This window comes from Python bivittatus, unplaced genomic scaffold (assembly GCF_059951505.1).
Source record: "Python bivittatus isolate LINGU-HERP-01145 unplaced genomic scaffold, Pbiv_v1 ctg000590_np1212, whole genome shotgun sequence".
NCBI lineage: Eukaryota > Metazoa > Chordata > Lepidosauria > Squamata > Pythonidae > Python > Python bivittatus.
The window spans coordinates 31,747,895-31,763,456 of NW_028277086.1; positions in this window are offsets into that span (position 1 = coordinate 31,747,895).

Here is a 15,562-nt window from a genome sequence, read left to right on the forward strand (position 1 = left end):
GCCTTCAGGAAATGGCTATCCCATAATAGCCATGATTTCTACTTAATGTTTCATCTGCATCATTTTAATGAGTTAAGAGGATACATGCCAAGTAATTTCCCTTGTAATTTATAACCAGGCAGGCAAGAAACATTTGGAGATTACAGGCAAACTCCTTGAACTGAAATGTAAGTAGTTGCCTTATATGGAGTCATTGTTCATTATTGTCTACATTGGCTGGATTTGCACTAAGCCATGGTTATTTAACCACACAAGTGAATAAACTACACTTGCCTAGGTTCATTCAACTTGCTAAACCATAAGCCATGGTTTAGAAACTATGTGGCTGGGTGCCAAAACTAAATAAATCACGGTATTTCTCAGTATGATGTATGCATCTAGGAATTTAGATTGGGGTCTTTCCCAGCTCTATCCAGTGATGAGGAAAATTAAACTTTCACATGGATCATGAGAATTTTTCACATGGATCATGAATCATGTGAAGTCATACTTTGCTTTTTCCACGATTTATTAAATGAACTACAACTGGTTGCTAAACCAAAACTTGAGAAACTACATTATGGCTCAGTACATTGTGTGAACCAATTCTAAAAGGAGAGGCAGTACAAATAAACCAAGAAGCAAAATGCAGTTATTTCAGTTATACTTTAGTAAGGTTAATTATAGACTAAGTTACATTATGGCACACAAACTAGGTTGACTGGCCAAAGGTTTTACAGAAAAGGTAGATTTTAAGATGGGATTTGAAAACCAAGAAAAGTAACATCTACTTGGCATTCCTAGAAGTACATGGTGGCCTGTTTCTCAGCATGCACTAAATCAAAATAGGATTTACTTGGGTAAGGATTAGCTTGCTGTATAAACCTAGGCTTTTGTTTCAAAACCCTTCAGCTTACCAGGCAGGCCCAACCCTACCATTAAGCAGAATGAAGAATGAAGTAGATATCAGATGTTAGGGAGTATTCTCAATTTTCCAGCTGTTCCTTCTGGACATCCAGGCCCTTTCCTTCTTGATTATGTGCCGTCAAGTTGGTGTCAATCCTTAGCGACTACGTAGGTAGATTTTCTCCATGATGATCTGTCACCAACTTTACCCTTCAGCTCTTCCAAAAATAAACCTATCACTATTGAAACTAAGTCCGTCCATCTTGCTGTTGGTCATTCTCATTCCTTCCACATTTCCCAGCATTAGAGTCTCCTCCAGAGAGCTGGGTCTTCACATAATGTGTCCGGAGTAGGGTGATTTGAGCCTCGCCATTTGTGCCTCGAGTGAGAACTCTGGGGTGATTTGTTTGTTGATACATTTGTTTGTTTTCTTTGCTGTCCATGATATTCTTCTCCAACTTCAGCACATAGGCAGATTCTAAATTTATTTATATAATATATCCTGGGTATTATTAGAACGAGTTAAATCACCTCTCAAGAAACCTGAAGAATCCAAATTACCATCAAAACAATTTCATAAATATTTCAAGCTAAAAATACTTGTCTGTACTGCCTGGGTCATAAACAACTCTACTGTTATGCTGAATGAAGCTGTCCCTCCAGTTAGCAAATTACCAAGTTAGCAGCAACAACAGCATTCAGGAAGACAAAGAGGAGTATTCTATGCAGCCCGCATAGACTCCCTAGATTAACCCCTTAAACTAGTTTACAGTCTTTAGATTCTTTCCCCACCAATTCATAAATAACATTCAACCCCCAATCTAATCAACTGGGGTAAGTGGAATGGGGAATGGGATGTGCCATTTTGCCTGTGGCTCCAAGCAAATGTCTTGGCCTTGCCCTAGCATGAATTTTGATTGAACTTCTCCAGCCTGAATGTTTCACAGCTAAATCACAACCATGCTCTTTCTTCTCATGGATACAGTTCTGAAGCTATCTGGAGTAGGGCTCCATCAGGCAGAATGGTTCATACAAGAACAAGGGCTCCTTATTGACATGTAGAGCCAAGTTGCAATGACTTAATTGAAAATCATTAGGATCCTGCATTGTGTTAAGAAATTTGGGATTAAAATACACACTGTCCTCTAGCACTTTTTTGGGGGGGTATGTAAAATAAGCCACCACTGTTTGGGGGAAAGTACTTTTTTTACTTGCTCACTCTGTCTCTCTGTATTCCCCTCATTAAAAGGAATTACAACATTTTAATAAAAGAGTACATTTTTTGTTCACACTTTTGCTCCTTTCACATATATGGCGGAAGGAAGATCTGATTCTGATATCCAAACAGAATAGAAAATTTACCTCATCCCAGTGTTTTTCAGACCTGGCAATCCAATTCCCAGAATTTTAAGTAATAGCCCTGCTGCCTGAGCACTCAAGGCAATGCATCTGGAAGTCGCCAAAGTTGGGAAACACTATGCTACCCTGTCTCTTCAGGCACATTTGTTCTAGTTGACCTCTGTTACATTAATGGTAAACAGTTCAATGAAAGTGTCAACACAGTGTTCATTTGATGTACAAAAATTCAAACAGCATGTTAGGGATAATAGAGATGGTACTGAAAATAGAGATGCCAATATCATAATACCTTTAGATAAATCAGTGGTGTGACTCCATCTGGAATATTGTGTGCAGTTCTGGCCACCACACTTCAAAAAGGATATAGTTGAACTAAAGAAGGTTCAGAAGAGGGAAGTAAGATGATCAAGAGGCTGGAGCAGCTTCCCTATCTGGAAAGGTTGTGACATTTGGAGCTTTTCAGTCTAGAAGCCCCTAGACTCCTTTCAGTCTAGAAAGGAGACAAATTTACATGATTAAGGTGTAAAAAATAATGCATCGTATGGTTAAAGTGGAAAAGGAGAAGCTATTTTCCCCTTCCCAAAATACTAGAACCAGAGGTCACCCAATGAAATTAAAACCTAGAAGAAACAGGACAGACAAAATGAAATTTATTTTTTTTACACAGCATATACTATAATTCAACTTTGGAATTCACTACCACAAGATGTGGTGCTGGCTACCAGCTTGACTGGCTTCAAAAAAGGGTTAGACCAATTAATGGAACTCATGGGGATCAGTGGTTATTAGCCTTGCTGGCAGTGTTACTGCCTCTGAAGGCCACCTGCTGGGAGACTAGGGGGGTTCCTTGTGCAGTTGGATGGCCTTTGTGAGAACAGGCTGCTGGACTAGATGGGCCAGGGGTCTGATCCAGCAGGAGGGCACTGCTTATGTTCTTATATATGCCTTCCTGTGAGAAAAGGGCTCAGCAAAAGAAGGAAGTACGGTAGTTAGCTGTGCTCATACAATATACTAAAAACACTTCTAAATAAGGGCTTTGAGGCAGTTCAGAAGCAGCCCTGGCCTTCAGTGTCAGCTAGTTTAAGGTGCTGAGCCATCTTATTTCTGGCTCTGCACTGATTTATCTGAAACCAGAGCAAAGCTGCATAAAATACCTTTTTCTTTTTTCTTTGTGCCTTCACATCAGTTTTGACTCCTGGCAACTGCCTGGACTAGTCCCTGCAGTTTTCTTGACAAGATTTCAGAAGTGGTTTGCCATTGCCACCTTCCTAGGGCTGAGAGGGAATGACTGGCCCAAGGTCACCCAGTTGGCTTTGTGCCTAAGGTGGGACTAGAACTCATGGTCTCCCAGTTTCTAGCCTGATGCCTTAACCACGACACCAAACTGGCTGTTGTATAAAATATCTCAGTCATCACTAAAAACTGTTCAAAAGTGTTCAATTCCATTTATGTTTTCCCTCTAGATGTACAACTCAAGCCTTATCCCACACTTTCAAGGAATGGGAAACACTACATGAATATGGCTGCTGCCTCACAATTTGCCTTTAGCAGGAATTCAGCAGGACATTGTGTAGAGAATAAGAATTGTACATTGGTATTTAGTAGACAGTACATTTCCCCACTTGTGCCTCCTAATTTTGAATTCCTTTGCAAATCCTTTTTATAATCTTTGTTCCTGACTTCTTCATGCTGTTAAGGGTTTACTTTCCCCTGACATATGAAGTAAATTTCATATTTCAGGAAAGGTGTTAAAGCAGCCTTTTACCCTAGTGAGTAATGATCAGAACTGATCTTTGACCTATGTATGTGAAAGAAAGAAAAAAACAAACAAATTGGGAGGTCTGTTCTCTGAAAAGAGTTTTGGCACTTCAAGCACTTGGAAAAAAGGAAAGGAAAGGAATTTAAAGAGTATACAGTTCCTCAACATTCTGAGCTAGGAAACATAATCTACAGTATTTAAATGCACCCATATATCCAAACCAAAAATAGAGTAGGGAAGGAATATTCCAGAAGCTTTGTATCCAAAAGATAGGGGAGGGACATCTTCTGGAAGCACTGATCCTGCTCCCTCTTGGCTACTGCTGAAAGGGAAGGGAGAGAAACATGTTCGTGTTCATTAAATTGTCCCTCAGCAGGTGGGAGGTACTGCCAGACATAAAAAAGGCAATGATGCATTCCTTCTAAAAAAACAACTTAGATTACTCTTTTTTTTAGACCTTTTTCAAATCTCCCATTCCTAGCCATGGTGGTGGTAGAACACTGCAGGCCATCTTGGAGAAAAATAATTATCTAGGTCTCTTTCAGTACAGTTTCAGGCTGCCCCACAGCATGGAGACAGGTTTGATTGCCATAATGGATAATGTGCTAAGGGAGGGTGATAAGGGCGACTTTTCCTTGCTCACACTGCTACACATCTCAATGGTCTTTTACCATTGACTGTGGTATCCTTCTGAACTGACTGAAAGTTGGGAGCAAGGCTTTGATAAGGTTTTAGTCCTGTCTTGAGGGGAGGATTCAGAAAGTAGTATTGGGGGACTTACACTCCACCCCACAGCACGTAGGCTGTGGGATGCTGCAGGATTTGTTCTTATCCCTCATGCTATTTAACATCCTTTTGGGGACACTAGGTGTGATTTTTCAGGGGCTGTGGCTGGGGGTCATCTCTGGGCAGATGGTATCCAGATATATTTCTCTTTCTTATTCTTGTCAGGTCTACCAGGTGCCATGACTGATTCCTGCTTGGACTGGATTGTGGTCTGATGAGAAGTAATAGATGAAAAGTCTGAGGGTTTGGTAGGTGAGAGTTCTTGCAACTGAGTCAGCACAGTGGCTAGGAGCACTTACTACCCTTCATGGATGACATTTCAACGTTTTTAGGAGAACTGATGTGGCTGCCATTAGCCACATACTGGTTACCTCCCAATTAGATTACTAGGAGGCAAAGAAACTGCAGCAAGTTCAAAATGTGGCACTCAGTCCCCCCCGAAGGACCTGTTTGGTTCAGCTACATTGGCTCTTGTCCATGCCAGACCTGAGGTAACTTCTATTCCAAAGAACCACGGCACGGGACCAAGTTATTTGTGGGACTGTCCTTATCTGCCTGTCCCACTAAATCAGATAAGGTAGCCACATTCCAGGTCCCTTCTCTTAAATGTCGCCATCTTGCAGGACCTAGGAAGCGTGTGTTTTCAGTTCCAGCCCCTGCCCTATGGAACATCCTTCCCCTTGAGATACAACAGGCCCCTTTTAATCTTCCGGAAAGCACTTAAGAGCAAGCTTTTCTCCCAAGTGTTGGGGTAGGGTCATGCCGGAGTGTGAGGAGAGAGTTGTGGGCTGCAGCTGGGAAATGTGGTTGTGGCACCAGGTTTTTCTGTTTTTAGTTTCATTGCTTTTTGTTTTTACTGTTTGTCCACACTGTCCATATCTTTTGGTTGTGAGCCCCCCAGAGTTTGGTTTTAAGATGGGTAGTTGTATAAATGTGATAAACAAACAAGCAAATAATCCAGTTGGAGCTAATCAGAGAAGGTGGTTGCTCTGGGTTTGAGTGATATTCTTAACTAAGTCTTATACCTTGATTAAAGATGGGGAGGGAGATAAAATCATAGTGTTCAGATTAACTAAGAATAGTTTATCATGCTATCTGAATGTGCTTAGTGTGAGACTTGCTATTGCTAAAAATTGTCAGAAGTCAGAAGCTACGGCTTGCTATAGCAAAGCACTCAAAGACATACCCATAGATCCTGATCAGCGTTTACTTAAATGCTGCTTAACCAGATTATATGGATCTAACAAATAAAAAGGCTCAGCCCACTAAATTGAACCCTTTTGCCACTTGAGGCAAAGCTACATTCTCACCTCAAAAGTTAATATGCTTTGCAGTCAAGGCTGATTAAGTTCTGGGACAGAAAATAATTGGAAAAAATACTTTCCCCTTCCTGAGAGTAAAAATAATAGTCCTAAATAGTTAACAATTTATCTCCGTTTGTCATGGCTTTATAATTCAAAATAGGTAGTAAGGAAAAACCATTGGACAGGAAAAGGAATATCAACAAGGGCGGATATGGGCAAGATATGGTTGCACATTTTGGGCTCTTCTTCAAGGCACATTTAAACTGATATCTACACTGTTTCAACTGGCAGAAAATTATACTAGCATAAAATGTGCTACCTCCATTGTCAGTTTACAGGATATCCTGCCCTGGCAAGGATGCTAACAAATAGTGATGTCTTTATTTCTGGGTGCAGGATAAGTTAAGAAAAGGTGGATTCCCCCAATGTTATTTCCATTTTCCAGTGGGTAGGAAAATATCCATCAATCACTTTACTTAATAGAACTGGAACAATGGGTAGGAAGAAGGTGGATTTTGACAGAGCTACCAGTGGGTTTAGTCATATATTAAAACTCACTCCTGGCAGCTGATCTCTAGGCTGGGAAAGGAAGCAGGCTAATGGGGGGGGGGGGCACTCTTTCAAAGCCCCAAGTTTCCAATCCTCAAATGCCATAGGATCAGAGACCTTAAAAAGACGTAATCCCTCCTTAATCTCCCACTTCTTCCAGCTTCAGCACCTAATCCCCAGGCTGGAAAAGGTTGCAATAGAATGGGAGAGGCATTTGACAGGTGGAGGGGGTATTGGGTAATACATCTGGAACTGGCAGGAACGTGGGAGAAAGATCACGTGTCAGTGGAAGGTAGATTCTCATTGCACCACACAACCAACTAACTGCACAATGCTGTAGAGTCCTTGGGGTTCTCTGAGCTTGGTTGTTTTCTTGCAGACATTTCATTACCCGAATAGGTAACATCTTCAGTGTTAGAAGGGAGTGGGGTTTACTCTCTGTTTATATGCAGTAGTTTACTCTGTCAGTGTTGGAAGGGGTGTTGTTTTTTTCTTGGTAGTTCTTAGATTAGGCTGTTGTTTACTGCTTGTTTGTCTGAGTTGGTAGTTCCCTGATTAGGGTATTGTTTACTGCTTCTTTGTCTGGTGTAATCCTGGTGTTAATCTCTGCTTATCTGGGCATTGATTGCTGGCAAGGAGGTGTTCTGGTTTTTTTTTTTTAATTGTCTCTTTTGAATGGTGTGTAAATGCTGTTTATCTCTATGTTCCTGTTGATGGCTGACTTGTTTGAATACCAAGCTTCCAGGAATTCCCTCGCTGTTTTTGGATTTAGATTGGTCTAAGAAGCTGGCAGTTTCCCAGTTGAAACTATGGTTGGTCTGCCCATGTGCTGTGAGATTAAGGAGTTTTCATCATGTCTTCTGACTGCTAGTTGGTGTTCATGGGTGCGTCTGCTAGTCTTCTGCCTGCCTGTCCTATATAGTGGCTGTTACAATCCTTACGCTGTATGTTGTAGATGACTCCCACATCCTTCTCAACTAAGCTGTCAGGCACTAGCTAGAGTGAGTCGTCTTTGGATCCAGACTTGGTTGGCTTCCGTCCCTCTAACTAGTGCCTGACAAGATAAGAGAAAACCCCCCACTACTTTAACACTAGTTCAATTAAGGGAAACCAGGCTGCCTCAGAACTGGGCAGAGAGACAGATGAAGATAACATCAGGACACAGCAAAAAAAAAAAAAAAAAAAAAAGGTTGCCAGGGCTTGTTTGTGTACAGTTAGATACAAGTGAGAAAAAGCTCTTTGAGGCATTCTCATAAGGCCAAATGTATGGCAGTAAATATATGCAAACACACCTTCATTACACTGATGGCAGCCTTCTCTAATCTGACCCCCCTCAAAATGTATCAGACTGCGACATAATCCCTTGCTGTTAGCCCCACAGACTAGAAATTTGGAAAGCTGCAATTCCATTCTAGTATAGCAGATCAAAGAAAGCTCTTGTAATAACAAACCTCAGTACTCCCAGATCTGGACCTGTAGTATAACACTAAAAGTGGTTCTTCTTCTATATGATCTTGTAAGACATTTGGAATATGCTGTGCTCAAATCACACAGTGCAGGTGTCATGGAAAGCCAAATATCTTTATCGCAAATTAAACCTGCTGCCATTACCTGATTGCCAGCATGCTCCATTCCATTTGATTTAGGTAATTAAAAAGCTTCTCAGGCATATGCATTCTTCCATAACTGGTTTTATTAACCTCATATTGAGATTTTATCAAGTTTATATTGAGAAGCAGGATATAATTATTGCTGCTGTGCATGGCAGTTCTGACTGTGGTTCAGTCAACTGTAACAACGTAGTTGGCACGTATAAACTCACCTAGGAAAACTGGTCTTGGGCGGGAGTTTTGCAGGCAATGTTTTCCCCAGGGCTCACATGAGGATCCCTCCTTTCCTGCTCTTTCAATGTACCACTCTGTACCATGAGGTGAGGGCTTCTCTTCCCTCTTTCCATGCCCTCCAGAAACAGGTGGGGCTGACATTCCAGAAACTGTGTGAGGTTTGATGAAGTTGACAGAATGAAACATCCTGGTTTAATGAAGATGAATTTCAAGATCTGGCTAGCATCAAGGATTCAGCATGAGAGAATACCTCTGGCAGGATTATTTAGAACCTAGGATTGTATTCCAACTCTAGAAATGAGCAGTGACAAATCTATAGTCTACATCTCTACATCTAGAGATGTCGTGAAGCTCTTTCAGCACCAGTGTAAAGTCACGGTTTGTGACATTGGACTGACGTCTGTTAGTAAATTTAAATTTAGTGTGTACTAAGTCATCAGATTTTAGGCCACTGTACAACTTTGCAATGAAGAATGAGGAGGTATCATGTTCTTGTTTGTAGCTTTGTTCAGGAATATTTAATATTTAATTACATTACATTATTCTTTTATTAGTTTTACTTGATAAGCCTTCTGGTGGGTACCAAAAAATGGAATGGCAGGGTTTAAGTTTCTTAAGTAAATACTAATAAAGAAAGGAGTTTCCCTAAATTTGTGTATGCTTTAGAATAATACAGAGTTAACATGCAGCATGTTTACTTAGAAACAAGTCACACTGAATTCAATAGGACTTATTCTCAAGTAAGCAAAGCATAAGCTTGCAAATTCATGAGCTTAGATTCAAGCTATTGGTGCTTAATGAAAAGTGTCCGTATCATTGTTTCACTTAAAAGGCTTTTTAAACTAAACAAAAAGAGTGGAAAAAAAGATAACTACCCACAAACTTGGCACAAATTTCTTTTTCTCTCTATTTTTGGACTCAGTTTTAGAACTTTAAAGATTTCCTTTTAAGGCTGAAAAGGAACATAGTTTCCAATGGTGCAATTGTATAGCTAATGCTACTTTACTGTGCCAACATATATGTGTGTGAGTTTAAACACCCAGTATAAAACTTAAAATGAGAACTATGCTATAAAATCTCACTCATTGTTCCACATATGGTGTGAACAGAGGGAATTAGTTTAGACAATCTGCAGCTAATGTCTGGGAAATGTTACATTTAAAACTATATGTGTTGAAGGTCTTTGAGATTTAAATAAATGTTCATATAAATATTATGAAAACCTCTGCTCCTTTCATGAAGTCTAATGAGATATCGTTTGTTTGTATCCATCTTTCCCAGCAGTGTTTTCTCTCTCTGTATACATATCTGCACACTACCCAAGTATCTGTTTGAGCCAATTTCATATGTCAGGTTGAATGCTGGACCTCAAAACACACTTTTTGACATAATCCTACTCACTGGAGTTTACGTACTGTAACTTTAATGACCTCTTCTATATTTGTTAAGGTTCCAGCTGAGGTTATTGATGTTTTTGAGAACTACACATTAGGTCCAAACTTTCTCCATCATTACATCTGAGAAAACTATAGCTGTGGAATAAGGCTGTCGCATGACTGTTAAAGACACTGGAACCTGTGAGAAAGACCATATTAAGTAGAAGATCACTTGTTTCACATGTAAAAGGTCCCAGATTCAATTCATGACATCTTCACTTACAGAGAACAGATGTGAGTTAAGACCTTTCTCTACCTTGAGAACCACAGTTTGCCCAGTTTGATCAGCTTCTTAGTTTTCCAGTAGAAATTGCCTAGATATATATGTCATAAAGTAGTCTCTTTGGTTTTGTTTCAGTATGTTATTTGAACTCTCCCATTGTGGGTTATACACCACGATTTAGCTTATGGGTGAAACTATACAATTGTAATTTATTAAATAAATGATTAAACAAAAAAAAAATGACTTAATGTAATATGGAAACCCAACCAGACTGTAGTTTGTCATCTGGTAGCTTCCTACATTTCTAAAGTTTCTAGGTCAAATTTATTATTTGTCCTGAGCAGCAAAGCTTATTTATGTTCCCTGCTGTACGTTTACTTTTATATTGCTCCATAGACCAGCTTTTCTCAAACTGAAAGGCCTGTGCTGCATTTCAACTCAGATAATTCTAACATATCTGGAGGATAGCAAGTAGGGGAAAGCTGCTCTAGGTATTGCCTTGACTGTCTTGTCAGAATCTAAATCTGATATTACTGTACTTTATTGCTGTTACTGATTTTGACAAACCCAGAACACTCATATGGATGCTGGCTGGGGAATTCTGAGAGTTGAAGTCCACGTATCTTAAAGTTGCTAAGGTTGAGAAACACTGCCATACAGTATTGTGTTGAAAAGAATAAATGCAGAACAAATCATATATTGAATCAGCAAGTAGTTAAAGGAAGCTCTTCATGAAATTTAGGCATAACATGTAGATCGAAGAGCACACTTGATACTCTTTTTTGGAGATAGTTGATTAATCAGTGAATGCAGGTACAAGGATTATAATACAATTCTGTAGAACATTTTGATTATAAAATGAATTGTGTAGAACAGTAGGCACTATATCCTACTGTTATTTTATATTTCAGTCTATATCACAGTTTAATTTAATTATTTAATTATTTTTTATGAAAGCTTACCATCATGCTCACTGAGAATTTTCGATGATGCGATCTTAATGCATCTGGAGAATGTCAGGTTACAAGGGGCTCCCATTTAAAATAAAATAATCTGGTTTATCTCTTTCTTCTCTGGTATGATACACTTTTCATTGTCCTTCCCTTAATTTGATCAGCTAGTTTGGCCTGATTCTTTTTCTAATTGTGTAACACACTTTAATTAGAGCACCCAATAGCTAGTTGCTAAGTATTACCATGCATATCCTGCATCCTTGTTTTCATTTACATTAAATCTATTCTATATCTTTCATTGATATTGATATTTGTTACAGGTTTTTCCTCTAACAAACTTTGGGACAAATCAAAATTGACTACATTACACATTACCAATTTAGTATCATGCCCCCTTTGTTTTATAATTATGTTGGATTTGTCCATACTTCGAGAAATTAAAACTTGGATTACAAACCCCACAGCAATGGAAAACCACCTTTAAAATTTCCAGCACAGGGAATAAAATGTATCTTGCAGAACCAGAAACAAATGACTGGAGAACAGGAATATTTTATACCAATTTAATTAAATGTTAGAACAATACTTGGGTAATTCCTACCGCCCAGCACAGTAATGCTTTTAATGAACACTGGGCATTGCCAAGATGTCTTTTAGAAATTCAGATAGTTAATTCTCCATGGAGAGATAATCTTTTTAGGCAGTCTCCTTTAAAACATGCTCAATTCCTGGATGATTTCTTTGATACAGGAGTTTCCTTGGCAGCATACAGAAGTGGTTTGCGATTGCCTTCTTTAGGGTGTTTTTCCAACATCCCAGTTGAGTGTACAGCACTGAGATTCCTTGAAGAAATACCATTCCCTGTGCTGGAAATTTTAAATCTTCCTTAGCTTCCAAGATTAGATTAGCCAGTGATCAGCTGAGACATTAGCTGTATGTATGTAAATTCGTGAGCTATTGCAGAGGGTAAGGCAGATGACCTTGATGAAGAGAACCAGAAATTGTAACCTGTGCAAAAAGGGCTGAAACCTTTTTAAAGTTCAGAACAGCAAGGTAACATTTGGAAGTGGCTCAGACACACACCTCCCTTTCACTGAACTATAAGGAGGAGGAGGAGGAGGAGGAACAGCACAATTAGTCTTGCAAGATTCCAGTAGAAGAGAATATGTGTAGCTCAGGGTTGAACTGTCTGTCCATGTAGTAGGTTGAGTGGTCAAGCACTTTTTGATAAAATTGCATGGAAATCCATTTTGTTGGAAGATGTTGTATAGGTGGTCTGTTTCCTTTTTCTGCTGTTGTGGGTTGCTGCAGTACATTTGTGCTGGTTTGAATAATGTTCTTAGACTTAGCAAATTAGAAACCCAAGTCTATCGGAAAACAACCCACACTAATCAAGTACTCCATTACCAAAGTAACAACCCAGCCTCCCACAAGAGGTGGGAGCGTTATTCAAATGAGATACAATTTAGGTGGTAACTTACCTCTTTTCTAATATGGCTCATTTCATTCCCTGTCATGCCATTTCCTCCTTTTGAGACAGTTCATATATTTATTCAACATATTTTCCAGAACTGTTGCCTTGCCTAATCATCTTATTTATAATAGAATCCACAATTTGTGGTATGGAAACCTTTATTTCACCAATTGGATGGAGAGGTCCACCTGTCCTCTTCCCAAAGCAGGAGACTTTGTCAACTCCAACTCACAGAAACAAAAATGGAGGTAGGAGCACCATGGCTTCCAGTTGATGGAACTCAACTCTGCATGCACCAATTTTTAGCATTTCTAAGCCTATTTACTACAGCAAAAAAATATACAGGTATTTAGTAGATGGACCCTGCACTTTAATGTCATTTCCTTGTCTAAAAGATTTATTTTGCACTTTGCTCCAACATGCCCCCTATTGGTTAAGCGGATATTCTCAGAGCTTTTATTACTTCCTCCCACAGTTCAGTCTTCTTTCTGTTCTGACTCTGACCTGCACAGGTCAGGTATTTACCTGATTTCTTCTCTCTCCATAATGAGATGGAGGAGAGGATGCTACAAGCTCTTAGCTGTAAATACTCATACATTGAAATCACTCAGGCTTTCCTAGCATTATGCTATTTCTTAAATAAAGCTTGTCTTTATTTTTCTTTCACACAAGTAACACACTCAAGAATGCTTTCAGATAAAAGTTATATTCCTAACTTTAGAGTTTCTCTCTATGCATTCTTTCTGCTGTGTAAAACTATCTGCTATCCACAAGGGTCTGTTTGGCCCAGAGAAGAGAGAGATTTAAAGAGTAGGAAAAAAGAGAAAGATTCTGTTTTATTCTAGGAACTGCTTGCTAGTCAGATTTATTAGGCAGGATGGCTACTTGTGATTCATCAAAGACAGCTGACTTGATGGAGATGCTGAGCAACAGAAATTGCAGAAGGTGGTGCTTTTGAATGAAGCTGCTGAATACTCTTGGGGCAGCACATGTTGTGGAAGAACAAAGGTCAATAAAAACCATGGAGAAGCAGTTTCACGTGGTGGGGGTGACAGAAGATGATGCACCTGGTACCTCCAGGTCCAATGAGGGGAGTGAAAAATTAGAGAGTGAGGGAGGTGAAGCTGGTGAGGCAGGAAGCAGACATACTCAGGCCCAGCAGACTGTGTAAACACAGAACAGGTGCATTCTAGTCTCAAGGCTGGGGGAAAAATGGCCATTATTCTACTGACTCAAAAAGAATGGAGGAAAAGGCTTAAAATTTGGAGAGATATATTAGGGCTTGATTTCTGTGTTCTACATCGAGGAAATCTTCTACATTATATGACAACTTTTGTCTGCAATAAAACACCTATCCTAGCAGTACTGAGTCCTTGAAGTTTCTGCTGTTACCTAGTTTCTGAATGCAAGGCTAAGTTCGTGGAAGAACAGAGATGTATAGTTGTGCCTGTCTTGAAGCCTCCCTTCATTTCCTGTTACCCAAACACCCTTTCCCCACTTCTGCTTGATGCTTGGTACTCTCAGAAGATCCACCACTCAGCTGCCTTAAAGTCTTTCTCTTAGGCATACTACATCTGGGCTGCAAATATCCAGGTGACCACTAGATGACTTCAGAGAGTTTTCTGTATGGTGTTGTTGCTACCTAGTTGGAGTTTCTGGTATTTATCTGCTGGCATTTACTGGATTTTTGCATCCCAGATATGGAATTCTTATTCTTTCTCCTCTTATTCCTTCATAACCAGTAAGGAGGAAGAGTGTGAATAGTAGAGATTGCCAGGGGAGTGGCTAGGCCTCTGCTTCTAGAGCCTATTATCACTGCTGCTGAAGCAACAGCTGATTCAGGAGTGACAGCAAAAGTGGAGGTAGGAGCAACATTGCCCCCCCCATCACTCATTCCCTCCCAAACTTCTTTTCTACTATGAGCCTATTAGGGCTCCACACGTTGGGTTGCAAAAATCCAGACCTGGCAGTAACAAGGTACAGAATACATTATCTCTGGCCTGCCTTCTAGCACCCGTCTGGTTTTTTTTCTGAACATATATGTTGGCAATGCTCCAAGCAATCAGGCACGTTGCAGGCACTGGGGAAGGAAAGGGTAGCGAGGGGTAACCTTTGCCTACATGCCCTAGATGACTGCCTCCCCTATATTTATACCACTGCCACCAGATACCAAACATGCTCTTTAACAGAATGCTTAATTTCATCTCAATTTTCATCTAAGGACCTCTAAAAGACATTCTGTGGCTACTGAGATTACTAATATTCATTGGGCTGTTTTGGGTCTTCCGCTCCCCAAAAATCTTTCTTTGCCCTAAATTTTTTAATAGTTTGCTTTGCAAGTTAGAAAAAGTTAATTTTTTAAAAGTAATATTATATCCATTTTAGTCCTATTCATTTGTTTCTAACAGACTATTATAGATTAACTGTATTTAAAGCTTTGTTTTTTCTTCTAGGTTATTTTGCATTAAATCACATCTTTCAAAATTTAGTTAAATAGTACCTTAGGCACAATATATGAAAGTAATTAAATTAGGAATATGGTTTTAAAAGTTCTACTATCTCAAACACTGTACTTTGCTAGTCTTTTTACCTGGAAGGCAGGATATTTCATAAGAATTTAATTTTAAAAAGCACAATAAATATGATTATTCTCCAGCTACATATTTAGTCACTTTCTCATTGTGTCACCTTAAAAACTACAATTTGGTAATAACCGATGGCAGTTTCTGGAAGATTTCACTCAGACGCTTCAGAGACTGCATTGTCCCCTGAAGCCTCAGATTATAAATTCTGCTGGAGGAAGAAAACATTGGAGAAAATTGAATCTACAGACTACTTAATACAAATATTTCCTGGGAAATTACTTAGAATGTTACGTTAGTATTTATTTGTCTCTTGCATATGAACACAATACAAGCTGTTACTCCATATATTGTCATTTATTGCTGAAACACAGCTTGCTTGTAAACGTGTGTGTGTGTTCAACACTA